This window comes from Protomyctophum bolini, assembly GCF_963924005.1.
Source record: "Protomyctophum bolini genome assembly, chromosome: 23".
NCBI lineage: Eukaryota > Metazoa > Chordata > Actinopteri > Myctophiformes > Myctophidae > Protomyctophum > Protomyctophum bolini.
Genome location: NC_137884.1, coordinates 1,815,752 through 1,834,315, shown reverse-complemented (window position 1 = coordinate 1,834,315; position 18,564 = coordinate 1,815,752).

Genomic DNA, 18,564 nt, shown 5'->3' with positions numbered 1-18,564 from the left:
GATTTTATACGTTCTGTGTATTTATGTGTACAATTTGACATCATGAGTGCCCCAGTTGGGGTAAAAAGGTGTAAGTAGGCAAGTAGCCTATGTGTAAAATTGCCTTAATAGCAGGTCTAACAATGTCAGTGGAGTGAAAAGTGCCCACTGTGCTCAGAAAATAATCTGTGCAATTATGTGTTTGTGTTGTAGCCTATGTCAAGGGGAGAAAACTGAGAAACGAGAAATCCAACAATGGGACCTATAGCTGTGTTTATGTGCATGACAGATTGTGTAATATAGCTTTTAAATTGATAACACGGTCATCAGAGATGAAGGGAGGTGTAGACTGTCTATAGAGCATCGGTTCCCAACCTTTTACCACATCAGAAAATATCTGGCTCTCCAAGTACCACCATAAGAAGTGATGTTAAAATACAGGCGCGCATACAGTATATACGGGCGGCCTTAAGGATCGGGAGGCCCCGTTCATGACGTCATAATATTAATAATGAATAATGATTTTTTTTTAAAAATCGTGTGTATTATCGGACTTCAAAGCATGAACAGCATACACAGCCAAGTAGAAAATAGACAAAAGCAGCTTGCTTGATTAAACCATTTTTTTACTTTAAGGTATAGCTGGAAGGCAGCATTGGCTATTGGCACAATGATGCAATCGCAACTGTCAGCGCTGCTAGTGCAGTGAGTGCACACACACTGGGACGTGGGAACAATTACAACCAAACAACACACTATACTACTACTACTACTATTTATTTTCAATTGAAACGATTGAAACATATATAAGGCCACCACTGAGTATACCTGCCCTTTTTGTTCCATTCCTGAGCCAATAGTGCTGCTGCTCTGACAAAACTAGTGTCTAATCACTAATCAGCACAACTGAATTCTTCTATTAACGGCTAGGTGTGCCGCCATGCTCATTCAGGGCCTTTCTCTGCCCCCACACCTCTCCATATCTTTCACATTTTTTGATACATCTTGAAAGGATACACAAGCACAGATAAGAACAAACGGGAACAGAACACGCATCTCGTATCGTTGTGCACGGACGCTGTTGTGCAGTCTATCTGATAAAGTATAGTTGATGGAAATCATATCGACATGTGTAATACGCACTGTAGATCAGTGATTCGCCACTGGGGTCAAGCAGCAAAAAAGGTTATATAATTCAGTAGTTCTCAAAGTGGGGTCCGGCGCCGGGGACCCCCCAGGGGTCCTTGACGGAGTTCCAGGGGATCCCTATAGCTAAATGATAGTTAGGAACCAACCAATTAAATGTATACACAAAAAGTTCAAGAAGTAGTGATTTTAGAAGGCGCCGGCCCAGGTCTTAATGAGCTTGCAGTAAGACGTGAGTCACTGGGTGAGAACAATGGAGTCAGCAGTGGAAGGGGGGGGGGGGGGGGGTATAGCTGTGCTCTTCACACTGACTTATTCTATACCTCACTCACTGTATGCCGACCAAAATGTCAAAACATAAAACAATGACTCCCTCCCATGGGAAGCTGCCCTTGTGTGTGTGTGTGTGTGTGTATGTGCCTGTGAGAGATCAATACTAGATCAATACTAGACAGACAGACAGACAGACAGACACACAGACAGACACAGACAGACAGACAGACAGACAGACAGACAGACAGACAGACAGACAGACAGACAGACAGACAGACAGACAGACAGACAGACAGACAGACAGACAACAAGCAAGGCAACAGTTGCCAGTGGGTCCTATATACTGCGGAACTGTTGTGCCAAGGACCCCCAAATTGACATGTTTGGTAGCGGATCGGACCCCCATCTCATGTTAATTCCCACACTGTGACCTATATACGTATGCGTCGCACTTTTCACTCTACTCCTCCCGTTGCCACATTATAGATAACGGCTTCTCAACCTATACCGTTTTTGTCCATTGTCGCGGTCCCTGTCAGGAGCGCCTTGCATTATTGACCAGCCAGTTATGATGACCTTTGGACTATATGGGCTATACTGTAGTCTATAGTGTATACAGCATGTTGTGACACGACAGCCATATGAACAATGAGTTGACTGACCCACCGGTTCAGCATCTGTAAGCATTTAAAAGCACTGGTTCCCAAACACTGGGTCGGGACCCATTTGTGGGTCATTTGTTTTGGTTTCCTACACATTTAGTTTTTGTTATTTCAAAGCATTTTTAAAATACGTGTCGTCGTCGTCCCCCACCCCCCCACAAAAAAAAAACTACACTTTTCATAAATTAAAAAGTAAATTCAATGATGTTTTGTTTTGTTGTTTTTTTTTTTTTTTCCTCATTCATTTCAAGAACAAATAAAATAAAAATCTAATCTAGTCTATTTTCTCTTTTGGGTCTGGAGCTAAAACATTTGGGAACCACAGATCTAAAGGAACCATTCACTGCACTAAAAGTGCCTGCAAAGCAGAAATCAAGTAGTTAATAATGTGTTGATGTATACAGTAGGTCTTGTGCCAAATTGGCTTCATCTCAAATAAAGTCTGTCTGTCCGGTTACGCCTTTCTAACGTCCCCCTAACGTCCGTCGTTTCTCCTCGACTCCTCAACCGAGAGACCATTGTTGAACTTATACTGACACAGCGGCGCGTAGTTAAAACTAAAAAAAAGACAGGTTTTAATTTTCTGGAGCTATTCTCGGCAGGGTTAAGTCAACAGGGAGATTTGCTGTCTTGTCTCCTGTTTGGCCTTGGCTCATGCAGGGCGGGGGGGTGCATGCTCCTCTGCTTTGTAGACAAAGCAGAGGGAATATGTGGATGTTCTTGCAGGGGAATTCCAGTACAAAGACTCTCTCTGTCTCACACTCACGTCCTTCATGTTTCCCTTAAAGGGTAATTTCACCGCTGGAAGAAACTGCACTTAATAGTATTTGTAGATAACAGTAGCAATGAAAAGAAAAAGGAAAACAACCGCACACTGTCTTCAAATGCAGTGACCAACACTAGATAACAGTAGCACAAATTGAAATTTGCACCCTATGGGAAGTCTGTGTGTTTGACTGGATTGCTGAATTCCTACAATGCCCATAATTCTTCAGTGCACTTCCCCTCCTTGTGGAGAGGGGGAGGCTGCACGGAGGTTTGACTTTGTAGTCCAGGAAGGAAGTGAGACCTGCATGTTCAATTGTTCATGACAGGTTTTTGGTCTTGAACATGGCATCATAAATAAAATATCTAAAAACCATATTACACAAATAAAAACCCCAAGGAAGTGTTTCTTGTGTCCTATAAACATCAATACAATAAGCTCTGCTTGCAAATGGGGTCTCACATCCCTATCTCCATCTCCACAAGGTGGGATGAGTGCAGCAAAGCATTACGGCCATTGTAGTAATCCAGCAGTGAGACCAGTGTGTCCATGACATCACAGACACGTTGAAATACTAAACTAAAATATCTAAAAAAAAACACAAATTACCCACATAAAAACCCCAGGAACTTTTCTTGTCTCCAAAAACACGATTAAAGATAAGATGTGGTTGCAAGAGGGGCGAAGTGGCCCATTATATGACGCTGCAGGGAGGCAGCAGCGACCATATAGCGGTGAGTTGCATTAAATGAGGTCGGTGAAATATTGACAGGGGCAGGACGGTTTGACATTTTTCTGTAAGTTGATCATTAACCAAAACGTCAACAGTTTCCCCGTGCATTGCCTGCAGCTGTGCCATGTTTCTATGCTGGGGCCCAAATGGCATGCAAGTGAGTGCAGAGCTGGCATGGTGAGCGCTTGTAAATGTTTACTTCACTGCAGGGCCATGGTTTCCCCGCCCCGATGTAAGAGCTAATCATTAAAACACACATTTGATACGATAGGCTATATACGAAACCTGTACACGACTGTTGTAAAAACCTGGAGACTGATGATATCGGCAGTGGAACATTAAACCTCTGATACAGCTAGGCGCTATCAGCATGCATGAGAACCGGCACACATGTGTGTGCAGGGCTGCATTTCAACAGTGTTTTTTTTGTTGTTTTTGTTTTTAAGAGAGATTTCAGAGCAATCTATGCAGTACGTGGAGGATCAGGCATGGATTCTGCAGATATATCATTTTATAATTCAGGCAGAAAATCGTATCAGCTGTGGAAGAGATCGTTGCGTTTCGCAGAGAGAGAGAGAGAGAGAGAGAGAGAGAGAGAGAGAGAGAGAGAGAGAGACGTGACTGAATCCTTGCTCCAGAGTATCTTATGTATTTGTCTTTCCAGCCCAGATAGAGTTTTAATAATCCAGGAACATTTACGTTTATGTCAAATCCCAAAGTGCAACGTGTGATTGCAATGCAATCGGTTGACAGAAGAGCACACGTGCGCTGTATAGGAACATGGCACACAACACACGTACGCCATATTAAGACGAACATGAACGAGATGAAAGTCCACCTCCATTGATGTTGTAACCTGTGGGAGACACTCGGACGCACACGCAAAATGTGGGTCTGCGGCTCAATTGACAATACATTGATTGCAGTCTGTGACCTTCGACCCTGCTAATAGACTTAAGAGCAGATGGGTAAGTTAGTGTGTGTGTGTGTGTGTGTGTGTGTGTGTGTGTGTGTGTGTGTGTGTGGGTGGGGGGGGGGGGGGGGTCATTTTCTCCAACTGCACAGCTTTCAAGTTGGTCTGCTCCTCTCTCTTTACATTGTAAAACCCCTTGGTGCACATGGAGTGACTGTGGAGGATTTTACTGTGCACCTTTGCCATTCCGAGTATATCTCTGCCATGTATTATTTTTCACTCAAATCTGTATTTTCATATCTTTCGTCTTGCATGCATGTTGTGCGCTCCACGCCAGTATAGGCCTATACAAATCACACTCTGTGAGCGCGCTTATGACGTGAACGCCCCCCCCCCCTCTCGCATCGTCGCGTTGACGTTTATTGCCGTTACTGTAAATTAGAAATCACGCCTGGCAGAAACCTCAAGGCGAGAGGGTGCTAATGTGATCATCAATTATCTATACAATTACCATAAAGGCCACGAGAACTGAAAGACCCCCACCACTACCACCACCACCCTCTCTCTGTATAAGCTCTTCAGTATGTAGAGCAGCCATTATCAGAAAGAAATTGGGCCTTGGTTCATGGTTATATACACACCCGTACAGGGCCATTTAGAACCCCCTCAAGGAACCATGAGGGTCCCTGGACCCCGATTTGAGACCCACTGGTGTAGCAAAGTCATGCCAGTGAGCAAACGTGCTCAATATCGGCACAATGACTCTGTTTGACCAGAATCGAGCAGAGCCTCCATTAGTATCATTGGTAAGGCATGTGAAGGAAGAGGCCCAATTTCTTTCCAATATGGCTGCTGTGCATGGACATACATAGAGTATATCCATGTACAATTAGAAACAGAATAAAACATGTAAACACACACACACACACACACACACACACACACACACACACACACACACACACACACACACACACACACACACACACACACACACACACACACACACACACACACACACACACACAGGGTCTCTCTCTATCTGCAGGTCAACATAATGCAGAGACATTAATTTGTCAGAATCTTCAACCAAAAGGTTGATTATGAACCCAATCCTCAGGAACCTGGCTTTCGCCTTTTATTTTATATTTTTTTTATAGAGGGACAGACAGTAGGCTGACAGGAAAAGGGAGAGAGACGGGGGAGTGACATGCAATAAAGACCGTCGGGATCTGGAGTCGGACCAGACTCGGACTACCGGCCAAGGTGCCTGGACCGCTGAGCCACGGCCCAGTCCAGACACGTGCAAATGTGAACCTTATGCGTTTCAGTATTCAAGCACTATACATTGGCCAAGAAATGGAAACAGCCTGAGAGAGAAACTGAGACAACCGGTGGGCTGGCATCCAGGCATCTGTCTGAACAGCTGGATGCACTGAAGAGCAGCGGCAGAGACAGTCTCTAGACAAGCTGCATGGGATTCATACGGTTGCTGTCGAGTGGAAACCTTTGTACGTCCAAAACCGTTACTATTCAGGAAATGGTTACTATCAGTTACTATTTAGTCGCAAGCTCTTGTTGATACTTTTCACTTTCGAATTGTTTCGAAAATGGCGAGAATTGCAGAACTACACAAGCTCACAAGGCGCCGCAGTCCGACAGACTTGTTGAGCTTGCTTGTGGATTAGCCATCGTCACTGCTTCATTTACATTCATTGTCAGGGCATTCATTTACAAAAACAAATATTACAAATTGAAATATGGATATACAGGGTTTCTGTCCGATGACAACGGCATGCTATTCAACTTTGGCTTGTATTTATGAAGGCCAGGGTGACATCCCCTCCAGTATCTCAACGGCCAACAGCACAGGCCGACAAACTATACACTTACACCACTATTGTGAGCACAATAAGCGGTCACGCAGTGACAACATTCTTTCCCTCCAACAACATGTGCACTTCTTATAACGCCAATTAAAAACCCCTTCCTCCTCATAATCTACGTGTGGCTTTTCACACTTAATTTCCAACTTTTATTTATTTTTTACAGTACAGGAAGTGAAGTGAGAAGCCACATGCCACATAGCCTTGCATGGAGACCAAGCACATCATTAACCTATACTGCAGTGGTTCTCAAAGTGGGGTCCCAGGGACCCCCAGCCAGGGGACCTTGGAGGTTCCAGGCGGTCCCCAGCACAAATGTGTTCGTACAGTGTCACAATCATTTAACCAATTTATCCATGTATAGGTTTGCGATTACAAAAATAGCATACATCTACAAGGTCACGGCACGTCACTTCATGCTGCACTAAAACTTTTGGATGGATGGATTGATGGATGGATGGATGGATGGATGGATGGATGGATGGATGGATATAGATATGGTATAACAACGGTTGAGAAACACTGCACTATAATAATAATCATGTGAAAGATACCTTTGTGTTTCATCTCATTATGGTTTAACATCAGATGTCTCTCCTCCCTCAAGGTGTGACGTGTCAGATGAACAGAACAGAACAGAACAGAACAGAGCAGAGCAGAGCAGAGCAGAACAGAACAGAACAGAACAGAACAGAACAGAACAGAACAGAACAGAGCAGAGCAGAACAGAACAGAACAGAACAGAACAGGTATGAATGAATCACCAGCTTCTGTACCTATACTATTCACTTTCAGTGCAGGGCAGCTGGAGGAATTATGTGTGGGTGTGTACTGCCCTCGTGTGTCTACACAAGGTATAACAGTTTTGGTCTGGGTTTTTTTTTTTTTGGTCATGCATTTTCACAGTACATTTTTTATGTAATATATTCAGATTCTAAATGTGGATTCCTGTAAAATGATATTTCTGGTGGGATTTTGAGTTTAGTATTAGTTTTTATGTTTTACTTATTGAGTAAAAAAGCGTGAGCGTGTGTGTGTGTGTGTGTGTGTGTGTGTGTGTGTGTGTGTCAGCTGCCAGGGCAGAGTAGACCATCTCAATTAGAGAGCAGGGCAGCGGGACCTTTTTGACATGAAGTGCCCTGTTTAGATTTTCTTGATAGTCAGCATTGATTAATCAACATTACGTTTTAATTATGACACCACATCAGATTTGATTGTCCATAAACATAGCAGCCTTTATTATTTGTTCTTCTTGACATAAAGAAACGCTTTCTGAAACCTAACCTACTGTGAGGTTTCCTGAAAACCGTCAAATTCTTATTAAAAATATATTATAAAATAAGTAAATTGTGTCGGTAGCCTATGAGACACAGAGGTGTATGTGATACAGAGGGTGCATCCGACATTTAAGGTAAAAACAAGTCGTATAGGTTACACCAGGTCTAAATGGGTTAAAAACATGTTCTTTCACATCAGGATGTATGCTTATTATTAGACTATAATTATTAGAGCAATAACTCACCATCTCCCAGACTCTCTCCCCCCAGTGAGAGTTCAATGAATGTGAGTTTGAATGAATATAGAATTATGAGCAGGGTGTAATTTGTAATACATATGCGAGTGGACTTGATTTAACTGACTTTCTCTTTTTTTTTTTAACAGAAACATCCTCTCTCTCTCACACGTATACCATGTGTGCCAGTGTGATCACCCTCTGCTGTGCCAATGTTGGTGCCTGTGCCTAAGGTTGCCTATACCCCTGCGGCCTATAAGCACGTATACACAAGTCGGTTGTGAGGCCTTCAAATGGCCAGCGGCCAGCCTCTCCAAATGGAGGGCCAAACAGTTATAGCAATTGGTACTGCTCAGTAACAGGTCGTTTCCTTTATTCACAATGTATACCCGTTGTGTCTGACAAGTATGTTAACTGTATTGTATGCAACAATCTTGGTGCTTTCTTCTACCTGGCTGTTCTCCCATTGTCTGACTGCACTGGCAGTGTTTATATGCACAGTTTGTCCTTTGTACAAAGTACATCTAAACCTAACCTTAACCCTTTCCCAACACTTAACGCACCCCTCACCAACCTTAAACAGGTTGTTTTAACGTACCCCTCACCAACCTTAATCCAGTCGGACCAATGCTATGTATAACCAAAGTATGCCTCCGGTGCATGGGTTTGCTCGCGCACGTGCGTGCGTGCGTGCTTGTGAGCATGCGTGCCTGTGTGTGTGTGTGTGTGTGCATGTTCTTGAGTATGCTTGTTCCTACCATCCAGCTGGACAATAAAATGTCCAGCAGGATAGCAGTATCTTAAGAGTAAACAATTAATTTGCCAGGTTTTAGGAGCACAATGTCACATTCTTTGCTGTGAATGATAATACAATCTTCGTGGGGAATGTCTGGCTACATTTAGGCTAATCTAAATTCTTAGAATGTCATGAAGGGTTGTAAAATAATAAAACAATTATTTGATTGCCGGATCCAATAAGTCCACCCTCTCTTTTGTAATGGACATCCATCATAAAGGATTCCTCCCAACATTGTCTGATTGAACAGGGTTGCTTTTATAATCCTCCTTTTCCCAAAAGTGTGATGTATTAACAGTATTGCACAACACTATATTTATAGTTTTTATGTGACATGACAGATGATGGGATTAAAGTTGATCAGAATGTTGCCGTGTCTGCTTTGTGTAAAAACATTAACTGCATCAAATAGATTTGTTGTCTTTTACACAGTAGAATTATCAATGTCAATTTAAAGGTGGCGTTAAGTGTGCTAAATAGCTCTATATCCTCGTAGTATACTGAGTCATTGCTATAGAATATTTGTTCAATTGCAGGGGTCTCCCGTGTCTCCAGCTCTTTAGTAAACAGAGAATGCATTTTCAGGTCGGGATACCAATTTTAACCAATCAGGAGTGACCGAGTACTCATACAGGAGACCGAGCAAACAAGTGAAATTGGAAGTGAAGAAACAAATCATTGACAGAATGAAATTGGAACTGAAACACCACAAAAATGATTATAAGTATTATCCTGACTATAAGAGCAACCTGGGGACCACCACTATTGTGTCGGGCAGGTCCATCATAGACCTACCTGATACAATAGTGGTGGGGGTTCATGCACCATTCCATGGGTTAAGTTGTTTTGTTTTCTTTCCTTCTTACTCACTAATCACACTATCACAGACTACATTCAAGCTGGACAAAAAAGGCACAACACTTTTGTTGAAAGAGAGAGAGAGAGAGAGAGAGAGAGAGAGAGAGAGAGAGAGAGAGAGAGAAGAAAGAAAGAAATAAAGAGCCTACATAGACATTCTTTGCCAGAAATTGCCTGCATGCCAGTCATGAACCAATACAGCCACTCTGTCACAATAACTCACAGTGAACCTCGGCAACCATGACAACACAACACAACACACATGACAACCTACTGTTTCAGTCGTCAAAGCCCAAAAACGTCTAGCTCGAACCAAAAGGAATTATCAATGTCACTCCTAGGATTATTGAAGTGATCAAGAGCCACATGCACATGCCGTTGCCTGTTACAACTCACATATGCATCCAACGGCAGATGCAACACAAGTTACACAACATACAAACTGTAGATTCACATCAGCATTCAATTCCAGAGCCACAAACAGTTACCACACATTTGGTCCCAAAATGACAGCAATAGTACACCAGCTTGAATCACGCTAGTATACACACAGCAACACAAGCAGCAGCAGCAGCAGCAGCAGCAAAGAAGCAAAAAACAAAGTTCGCACCTTGAGCCGTCTTCTACTTGACTCCATCAGTTGTGTAAGTGATGCCAGGGTCAAACTTTGGAATCCATGGATAGATAGCCTCCGGATCTCTCTCTAGTTCATGAGCCCTCCAGCAGTGTCATCGCCATCCTCCATACATCTGTGTAACTGGCCAGTACTTTCCTCCCAGTATCAAACGGCACCGACCAGCCTTGCATTCTCCTGGCTGCCTGGAACTTCTAACTCAGCCTTGGATGTTTAGTACTAGTGCACGTACAGCATGGCATTCTGGTGTATAGTGCAGTGGTCAGGGATTTATAGGCCAGGCTCTATAGGGTCCAGCATCCACAGCATTTCACAGGAGAATGGACGCAGGGCTATGAGAAGAAGCTGAGCTTGGGGGGGTCTGGGGTCGTCACCCTGGCTCGTGTATACCTGTACCTGTGGAGCAAGTTGAGAGACACACCTTTGTTGAATGTTGTTTGTAATATAGCTTAATTGAATTGCACTGTTTATGGCACTTTAAAGAAGACAATATAGGACAATGACCATTCATGTATAGTGTCATCCCTAATCAGTGGGATCGGGGCCATGCTGTGAGTGTTTATAGGCAGGAAGTGACACTCAGATTGATTCAGATTGGTTTGACCTTGAAATTGATGCCAACATTGTTCCACCTCCCTTATGAATACTAAAGTATTGTTAAACCGTAAAGGAAATAAAAAATAATTTTAATTGCAAGCAAGAAGTTGTCCCCGTCTGATGGTTTTCGCAACCTTAACCCATTCTGGACGGGAACCCCTTTTGGTGTTTTAAGCATTGTGTAAAATGCTTTAGCTATTGAAAAATAGCAGATCTACAAGCTCAGAGCGCGACACCGAGTGCCACGCTACGAGCTTGTAGGTCTGCTATTTTAGAAAAAACGTGAAAATGTGTCGCAAATCTTTGAATATATATTATTATTTCGCAGCGAACGTTTTTAACTAAAATCTTTGCTTCCGGGGGGTCCCTGTAACTACATAATTTCAGATGGGGGTCGGTGGCCAATTACATATAATTTTTACCAACGTTTACCAAAAGTAAAAGTACGCATTGTGCAGAATTTAAAGTTGTCAAATGTTTAAATATCTTTGGAAAATATTTGATCTGCAAGCTCACAACGTGTGTGTCGCGATGCAACACACAAGCTAAGATATGCTATTTTCAAATGGCCCGAAATAGGGTTGAAGTGGTTAATGTATGTTTTGAAATAATCAAAATCTACAAAGTAACTAGTAGGCCTAGCGAAAGTTGTAAATAATTGTAGTGTGGTAAAAGTACAATATTTGCCTCTGAAATGTAGTAGAGGTAGCCGCAATTTGCAACTCTAGATTTTTTTATAATAGGATGAATCTAGCCCCACAAGCAGAACCCAATGGTAGTAAAGTTTCTGACATTTTTAAGACTTAAGTTTACACCATTGGGTCCTGGTTCACCGTCGGGCTGCCACCAGGTACGCACACATAAATACATGTACACACGTTCGGATAAATGAATCGGCGCAGTTTTACGACGTTTTTTCCTGTGATGGCTTCTGAATGTGCGAACTATAAGTAGCCTACCTATACATACCTCTGAGAATATCTCCTGTGTCGCGGAAGTATTTTTAATCTATGTTTGATTAAAAATGTTGCTTCTTCCTACCTTGTTTATTGACACCTCATTGTACCGCCTATCTGGCTAGCTAGTGGCGCTATAGCTATGACGTAGCCGGCACAAGCCAACCGCACATCGGGAGGCGGTACAATAAACGGTAAATAAACAAGAAGAATCAAAGCGACATTTTTAATCAAACATGGATTAAAAATACTTAACGGCTTCCGCGACACAGGCGATATTCTCAGAGGTATGTATAGGTACTTATAGTTCGCACATTCAGAAGCCATCACAAGAAAGAAAATCGACAGAGTCCGCCGATCGACTTAACGTGGAGTTTGTTTATGTCCGCGTTCCAAGATCTGCATTCGAAAATAAAGTAACGAACAGGGACCCTACATAAAGCGACATCCAAATTTCATAAAAGCTTTATGGAGGGTTCCGAGAGGGGCTAGGATGAATCTAGAGTTGTAATACCCTCCATTGACTCCCCACTCATCCAATTTGGTTTGCGATCTGCTTGTCTTAAACGACGTTAAACTCACCAACATTGCAGCTGTAGTCCAAGCTTGAATTATCCTCTTTCAATCTGCCGAGCTTGTTTTTCATAAAAATCCACCGTAGACATGTTATGAGCTACTTTCTGTCAAGACATCCTCTGTATGTGATTATTTTTGTGTTGCAGTTTGGAAGCACTCATTTTTTATAATGGGTCGCGCTGCTGCCTCCTGCATTATGTGCAAATTTGAAACAGGTGGTACGCAGGGACGTTCAGTGACATACGACGAGTGCTTCCAAACTCCAGCACTTGGAAAAATAATCACCTGCACAGAATTTCTTGACAGAAAGTAGCTCATAACATGTCTACAGTGGATTTTTATGAAAAACAAGCTCGGCAGATTGAAAGAGGATAATTCAAGCTTGGACTACAATTGCAATGTTGGTGAGTTTAACATCGTTTAAGACAAGCAGATCGCAAACCAAATTGGATGAGTGGGGAGTCAATGGAGGGTATTGCAGCTCTAGATTCATCCCATTATAAAAAAAATCTAGAGTTGCAAATCGCGGCTAGAGTAGAGGTAAAAGTACTGGAAAATTTGACATACTCCAGTAAAGTACAAATACCCCAAAATACAGTAACAGTACTTAGTTACTTTCCACCCCTGGATACATTAGGCTAACTTCGGGTTACTTTAGTAACCTCAGTTATATAAGTGACTCGAGAGAGAGAGTCATACGGGGTCCAAGCCACTAGATGGCGCAGGCACACAGCCTAACATACACTCACGGAACAATTCCATTGGATCGTGAACTGTCGCTCATGGCGTGGTTATGTCCCCACCCACTGGGTATATAACCTAAGGTCCGCCCTGAGCAACGTCATTCCTATCAACCTGCTTTCTGACGTCTTAAAGAAGACAGAAGGGCGACTTAATGACTCTCTCTCTCGAGTCACTTATATAACTGAGGTTACTAAAGTAACCCGAAGTTATCTTAAGTACCTCTCGGAGAGAGTCATATGGGGAACATAACGCTCCCGTATGATCGCCTTCGGCTGATAGAAAATTCGACCCTAGGATCATCTCTATTGGAGAGAGACCAAACGCAAAGGAGGCCCAAGAGGCCAACCCTGCGTGCTCACCCAAAAGAGACATCCCTTATAAAAAAATGTCCCCGACCCAGGGCCGACAGCTCTGCTGTTCCAGCCCTGCCGGTCAGAGGACAAGATGGTCACCCATCCCTAATGGTCAGGGGCCAGAAGGGACCCATGACCTCATGAAAGATGTCCATGACCCAGGGCCGACAGCTCTGCTGTTCCAGCCCTGCCGGTCAGAGGACATGATGGTCACCCATCCCTAATGGTCGGGGGCCAGAAGGGACCCATGACCTTATGAAAGACATGTCCGTGACCCAGGGCCGACAGCTCTGCTGTTCCAGCCCTGCCGGTCAGAGGAACACGATGGTCATCCATCCCTAATGGTCGGGGGCCAAAAGGGACCCATGACCTTATGAAAAAATGTCCGTGACCCAGGGCCGACAGCTCTGCTGTCCCAGCCCTGCCGGTCAGAGGACACGATGGTCACCCATCCCTAATGGTCGGGGGCCAGAAGGGACCCTTGACCCTAGAGAAGACCAGTCAGACTCCCTGACTCAGATCGGCGGCAACCCCCAGGACCGCATGTCCTAGGGTTGCAGGGGCCACATCCAGGTTATAATATGTGGCAAAGGTCGATGGAGACGACCAACTCGCCGCAGCGCAGACATCCTGAATAGGGACACCCCTGGCCAGGGCCCAGGATGTAGACAAACCTCTTGTAGAGTGTGCACGTAGGCCCTCTGGGGGTACAGCACCACACGAGGTATAGGCTAACCTTATAGCCTCCACAATCCACTGCGAGAGTCTCACTTTCGAAATGGGTTTACCCTTCCATTGTGAACCCCAGGCCACAAAGAGCTGCTCACCCAGCCTGAAGGGGGCAGTCCTTGACCTGTAAACCTTCAAGGCTCTCACCGGACAGAGACAGTGTAGTCTCTTATCCTCCACCGAAGAGAAGGGAGGAGGATGGAAAGCCGTGAGATCCACGGGCGAGCGGCCCGCGGGGAAAGTCTTAGGTAGAAACGAAAGGTTCGGCCTGAGCGTGACCCTGGTGTCATTGCCACTGAATCTCAAGCAGCTGCTGCTCACTGAGAGCGCGTGCATGTCACCAGCCCGCTTCGCTGTCGTCAGGGCAACGAGCAAAGCGGTCTTCAGAGAGAGAAACTTCAGGTCCACCGTTTCCAGTGGCTCGAAGGGGTCTCTCATTAAGGAGTCCAAGACTATTGTCAGATCCCACGGGGGGACCAGAGATTTGGAGACGGGTCTGAGGCGCGTAACGCCTTTCATGAACTGACGGATCAGCAGGTGTTCACTGACTGGTCTGTCGTTCATCCCAACATGATAGGCCGCTATGGCCGCCAGGTTGACCTTGACTGAGGAGAGACCGAGACCCCTGTCTAAGAACTCCTGTAGGAAAATCAGAATGTGTCTCACAGACGCCTGAAAAGGGAAGACCTCTTCCTGTCTGTCCGAGCACCAACGCTCAAACACATGCCAAGCAGTGTTATAACGCCGTCTGGTGGAGGCAGCCCTGGCGCCAAGGATGGTCTCCACGACATTTGGAGGCAGGCCGGTCGCTTCTAGCGACGCCCCCTCACGGGCCAAACCCAGAGATCTAGGTCCTGAGGACGTCGGTGAAAGATCTCTCCTCCGGCCTGGGTCAGTAGGTCCCTCCACGGAGGGAGCTGCCATGGATCTTCGAACAGGAGAGGGACTATGTCCTGTCTCCAAGATCCCCAGGCTGGGGCCACTAGCAGTAGCTCCAATCCCTGATCCCGCACCCTGGCTAGGACGTGGGGAATCAGTTCCAACGGAGGGAACGCGTAAAGCAGTCCCAGAGGCCACGGATGCGCTAGCGCATCGAGGCCGAGTGGAGGGGAACCTGACAGAGAGAAGAACATAGGAAGCCTGTTGTTCGTCTCCGAGGCGAAGAGGTCCGCCCCCGGTCTGCCGAACTTGGTCCAGACCAAGTCCGCTACCCTGGGGTTCAGGGACCACTCGCTGTAGCGTAATGGTCCCCTGGATAGTAGGTCGGCCCCCTCGTTGAGGCGGCCAGGGACGTGGCACGCTGAGAGAGACAGCAGGCGGCCGTCGCACCAAACCAGGAGTCTGTGAGCCAAGGAGCACAGGCGAGGAGACCGGAGTCCCCCCTGCCTGTTGATGTAACAAACCGTCGTGGTGTTGTCTGAACGAACCAGGACGTGGTGACCCCTGAGGAATTGTTCGAATTCCCGGAGTGCCAGGAACACCGCCAGTAGTTCCAGGTAGTTGATGTGGGAGGAACGCAACGCGGCATCCCACACCCCCCTGGCCGTCCTCCCGTCGTGGGTGGCGCCCCAACCGGAGAGGCTGGCGTCGGTGGTGACCAGCCTCCTGACTGTGGGGAGACCCATCGGGACGCCCTCCGTCAGAACACCTCTGTTCAACCACCATTTCAGAGCCAGAGTGCAGTTCGAGGATACTGTCACTCTGCGTTTCGTGAACCTGGTGGACAGACCGAGGGATTTCAGCCAACGCTGAAAAGGCCTCATATGGAGTCTGCCCAGACTCACCAGAGAGATGGCCGAGGCCATGAGTCCGGCCATCCGTAGACACGTACCCAGTGGAAGTGTGCGGCCTGTCTTGAACATGGACACGCACTTCAAGAGGTCGTTGACCCTGTCCCGACTCAGCTGAGCCCTGTAGGAGACAGAGTCCAGAGTGATGCCTATGAAATCCGTGGATTGGGTAGGCGTCGTCATGCTCTTGGCCAGGTTTATCCTGAAACCCAGTGAGGTCACATGGGACACGACCTGAGTCGTGTTCCTCGTGGCCTCCTCCGCTGAATCCGAACATAGGAGCCAGTCGTCTATGTAACTGAACACCCGTAGACCCAGAAGTCTCAGGGGTGCCAGTGCGGCCTCCGTACAGCGGACGAACACTCTGGGACTGAGGGACATCCCGAATGGAAGGACTGTGTACTCGTAAGCCTTTTCCTGGAACCCAAACCGCAGGAACTTCCTGTGAGGCGGGTAAATAGGGATGTGGAAATAGGCGTCTTTCAGATCTATGGATGTGAACCAGTCGCCCGGGCGTATGGAGCGCACCAGAGACTTGGCCGTCAGCATCTTGAACTGAAAAGACTTGAGGTGCTTGTTGAGTATCCGCAGGTCCAGGATGGGACGTAGGCCCCCCCCCTTCTTCTTGACCAGAAAGTAGCGGGAATAGAACCCGCTGCGACGCTGGGCCAAGGGTACCTCTCTGACGGCACCCTTCTCCAGCAAGGAAGCTATCTCCTGTTGGAGAACCAGACCCTCTTGACCCCTGGCGTTGGTGAAGATGACCTCTGAAAACGCTGGGGGTGTTCTGGCGAACTGGAGTCTGTAGCCCTTCGCTATGGTGTTGAGGATCCACGGGGATGCTCCGCACCGCTCCCACTGTGCCAGGCGCTTGGCTAGTGGGTTCTCTCCAGCCATGGGAGGCGCGCCCCGCCTGGGGGCAGAGTTCCCTGGCCTGTCGGAGAAAAATTGGGCATGACCCGTCTCCCAAGTGGCGTTTTGGTACGCCACTGACCTCATGCCCTGCCCCACTGTGTTGGGGGGCCCATGGGGCTCCCCTGGCAGTGGGTTCATGTCCCCCCTCTGTCGATATTGTTTTGTTTTTTTTGTTTTGGGGCAAAGCCTTTATTACAGAAAAAACAGAAAGTGCTGTATGCATGTAAACAATATTTTGGGACTGGGTCACAGGGACGTCCGGGACGTCCATCTGTGCCGATGTCCGAGAGCGCTTCAGGGGCGGACCGGACGTGCAATCCGAGACTGCTACGTCCGGTACTAGGCCCGGCGCATGGGGGGAGGGTCGGTAGGTCACTTCGGCTGCTGGCCCTTGTTGGGCTTAGGAACGCCTCTCTTAGGGCCAGCCTGGGGGCCGGCGGGGCGACGGCGTTGGTCTCCGGGGCGTCGACGGCGTCCATCTCTGTCACCGGGTGGAGCTGGTCCGGGGACGTCACGGTCTCCGGCATCTCTGGCATCTCTGGCAGGGCGGGGACGTGGAGCCTGGCGAGCGTTCCTGTTGCCTACAGGACGCTGCTGTCGTTGAGGAGGGCGGGGAGGCTGGCGAGGAGCTTGTCCCTGTCCGCGGCCCTGAGCTCGGGGGCGCACGGAACGGGGGATAAAGGCCGCCAAGGCTTCGCAGCCTGGGCGCTGCCCCTCGACATTGAGGGCCATCCTCTCCAGTGCACCCTTGAAGAGGCCTCCGGGGATGATGGCACCCTCGGAGAGCTCCTTCCGGGCATCGGGGTCTAGATTGGGTGAGGCTTCCAGCCATCTGGTACGCTCCGATGTAATTGAAGCCGTGGTCATGCGGCCGGTCAAGTCTGTGAGGCAGCATGTAAAGGTCACGATCTCCTCGTGCAGACGACGTGCTTCAGCCAGCTGTACAGGGGTGGGGGCGTCGCCCATCTCCTGAAACAGCGCACTCTGGGAACCTTGGAGTAGCGCAGAAGCATTGAGATGCTTTGCAGACGCTATCACAAGGGCGTAGTGCTTTGCGTTCGCCGCCGCGGACTCTCTGTCACGCCTGTCAGGAAGGACAGGGTCGCGTGTCAAAGGCGTGATGTGGGGGGAGGTGGGGTTGAGGAGGAAGGCTCCAACTATGCGGTCGATGGCTGGCAGCTTGTCGAAGCATAGGGAGGGCATCTCAACCGTGTCCAGAGGGACACGAGAGCGACGCGGAGTAGCTGGAGGAGCCAAGGGCTCTTTCCAGCTAGCCGTGTAGTGGGCCCTGAAACCCTGAGACAGGGGAAGCAGGATCTTGCGGACCTGCTTCTTGGGTTTGATACCCGGCCACTCGTCCTCCTGGACTGGTGGCGGGGCCTCTTCAGGCCAGGTCCTGTTGCATCGGAGAGAGGCCTGGCGGAAAAGATCCACCAGGTCCCTCTCGTCAAGCGGTAGTGTCGGGTCAGCGGCCAAGGCTGCCTGGTCCGGGACGTCCTGGGGTAGGGGCCGGTCGCGGTCCACCAAGACCAACCCTGGGGGGTCGGCCTCATCTGGAGCATCGGTCTCGTCTGGAGCGTCGGCCTCGTCTGGGGCATCAGCGTCGTAGGCCGAATGGTCGTCGTAGCCGATCTCATCCAGGACTCTAAAGTCGTCCAGCCGGTCCTGGTACGGCGGTAGGTCGTCCATTGGACGTTCATCGTCCAATACGTCACCCCATCTCTGGCCATTGGCCAGGTAGAGAG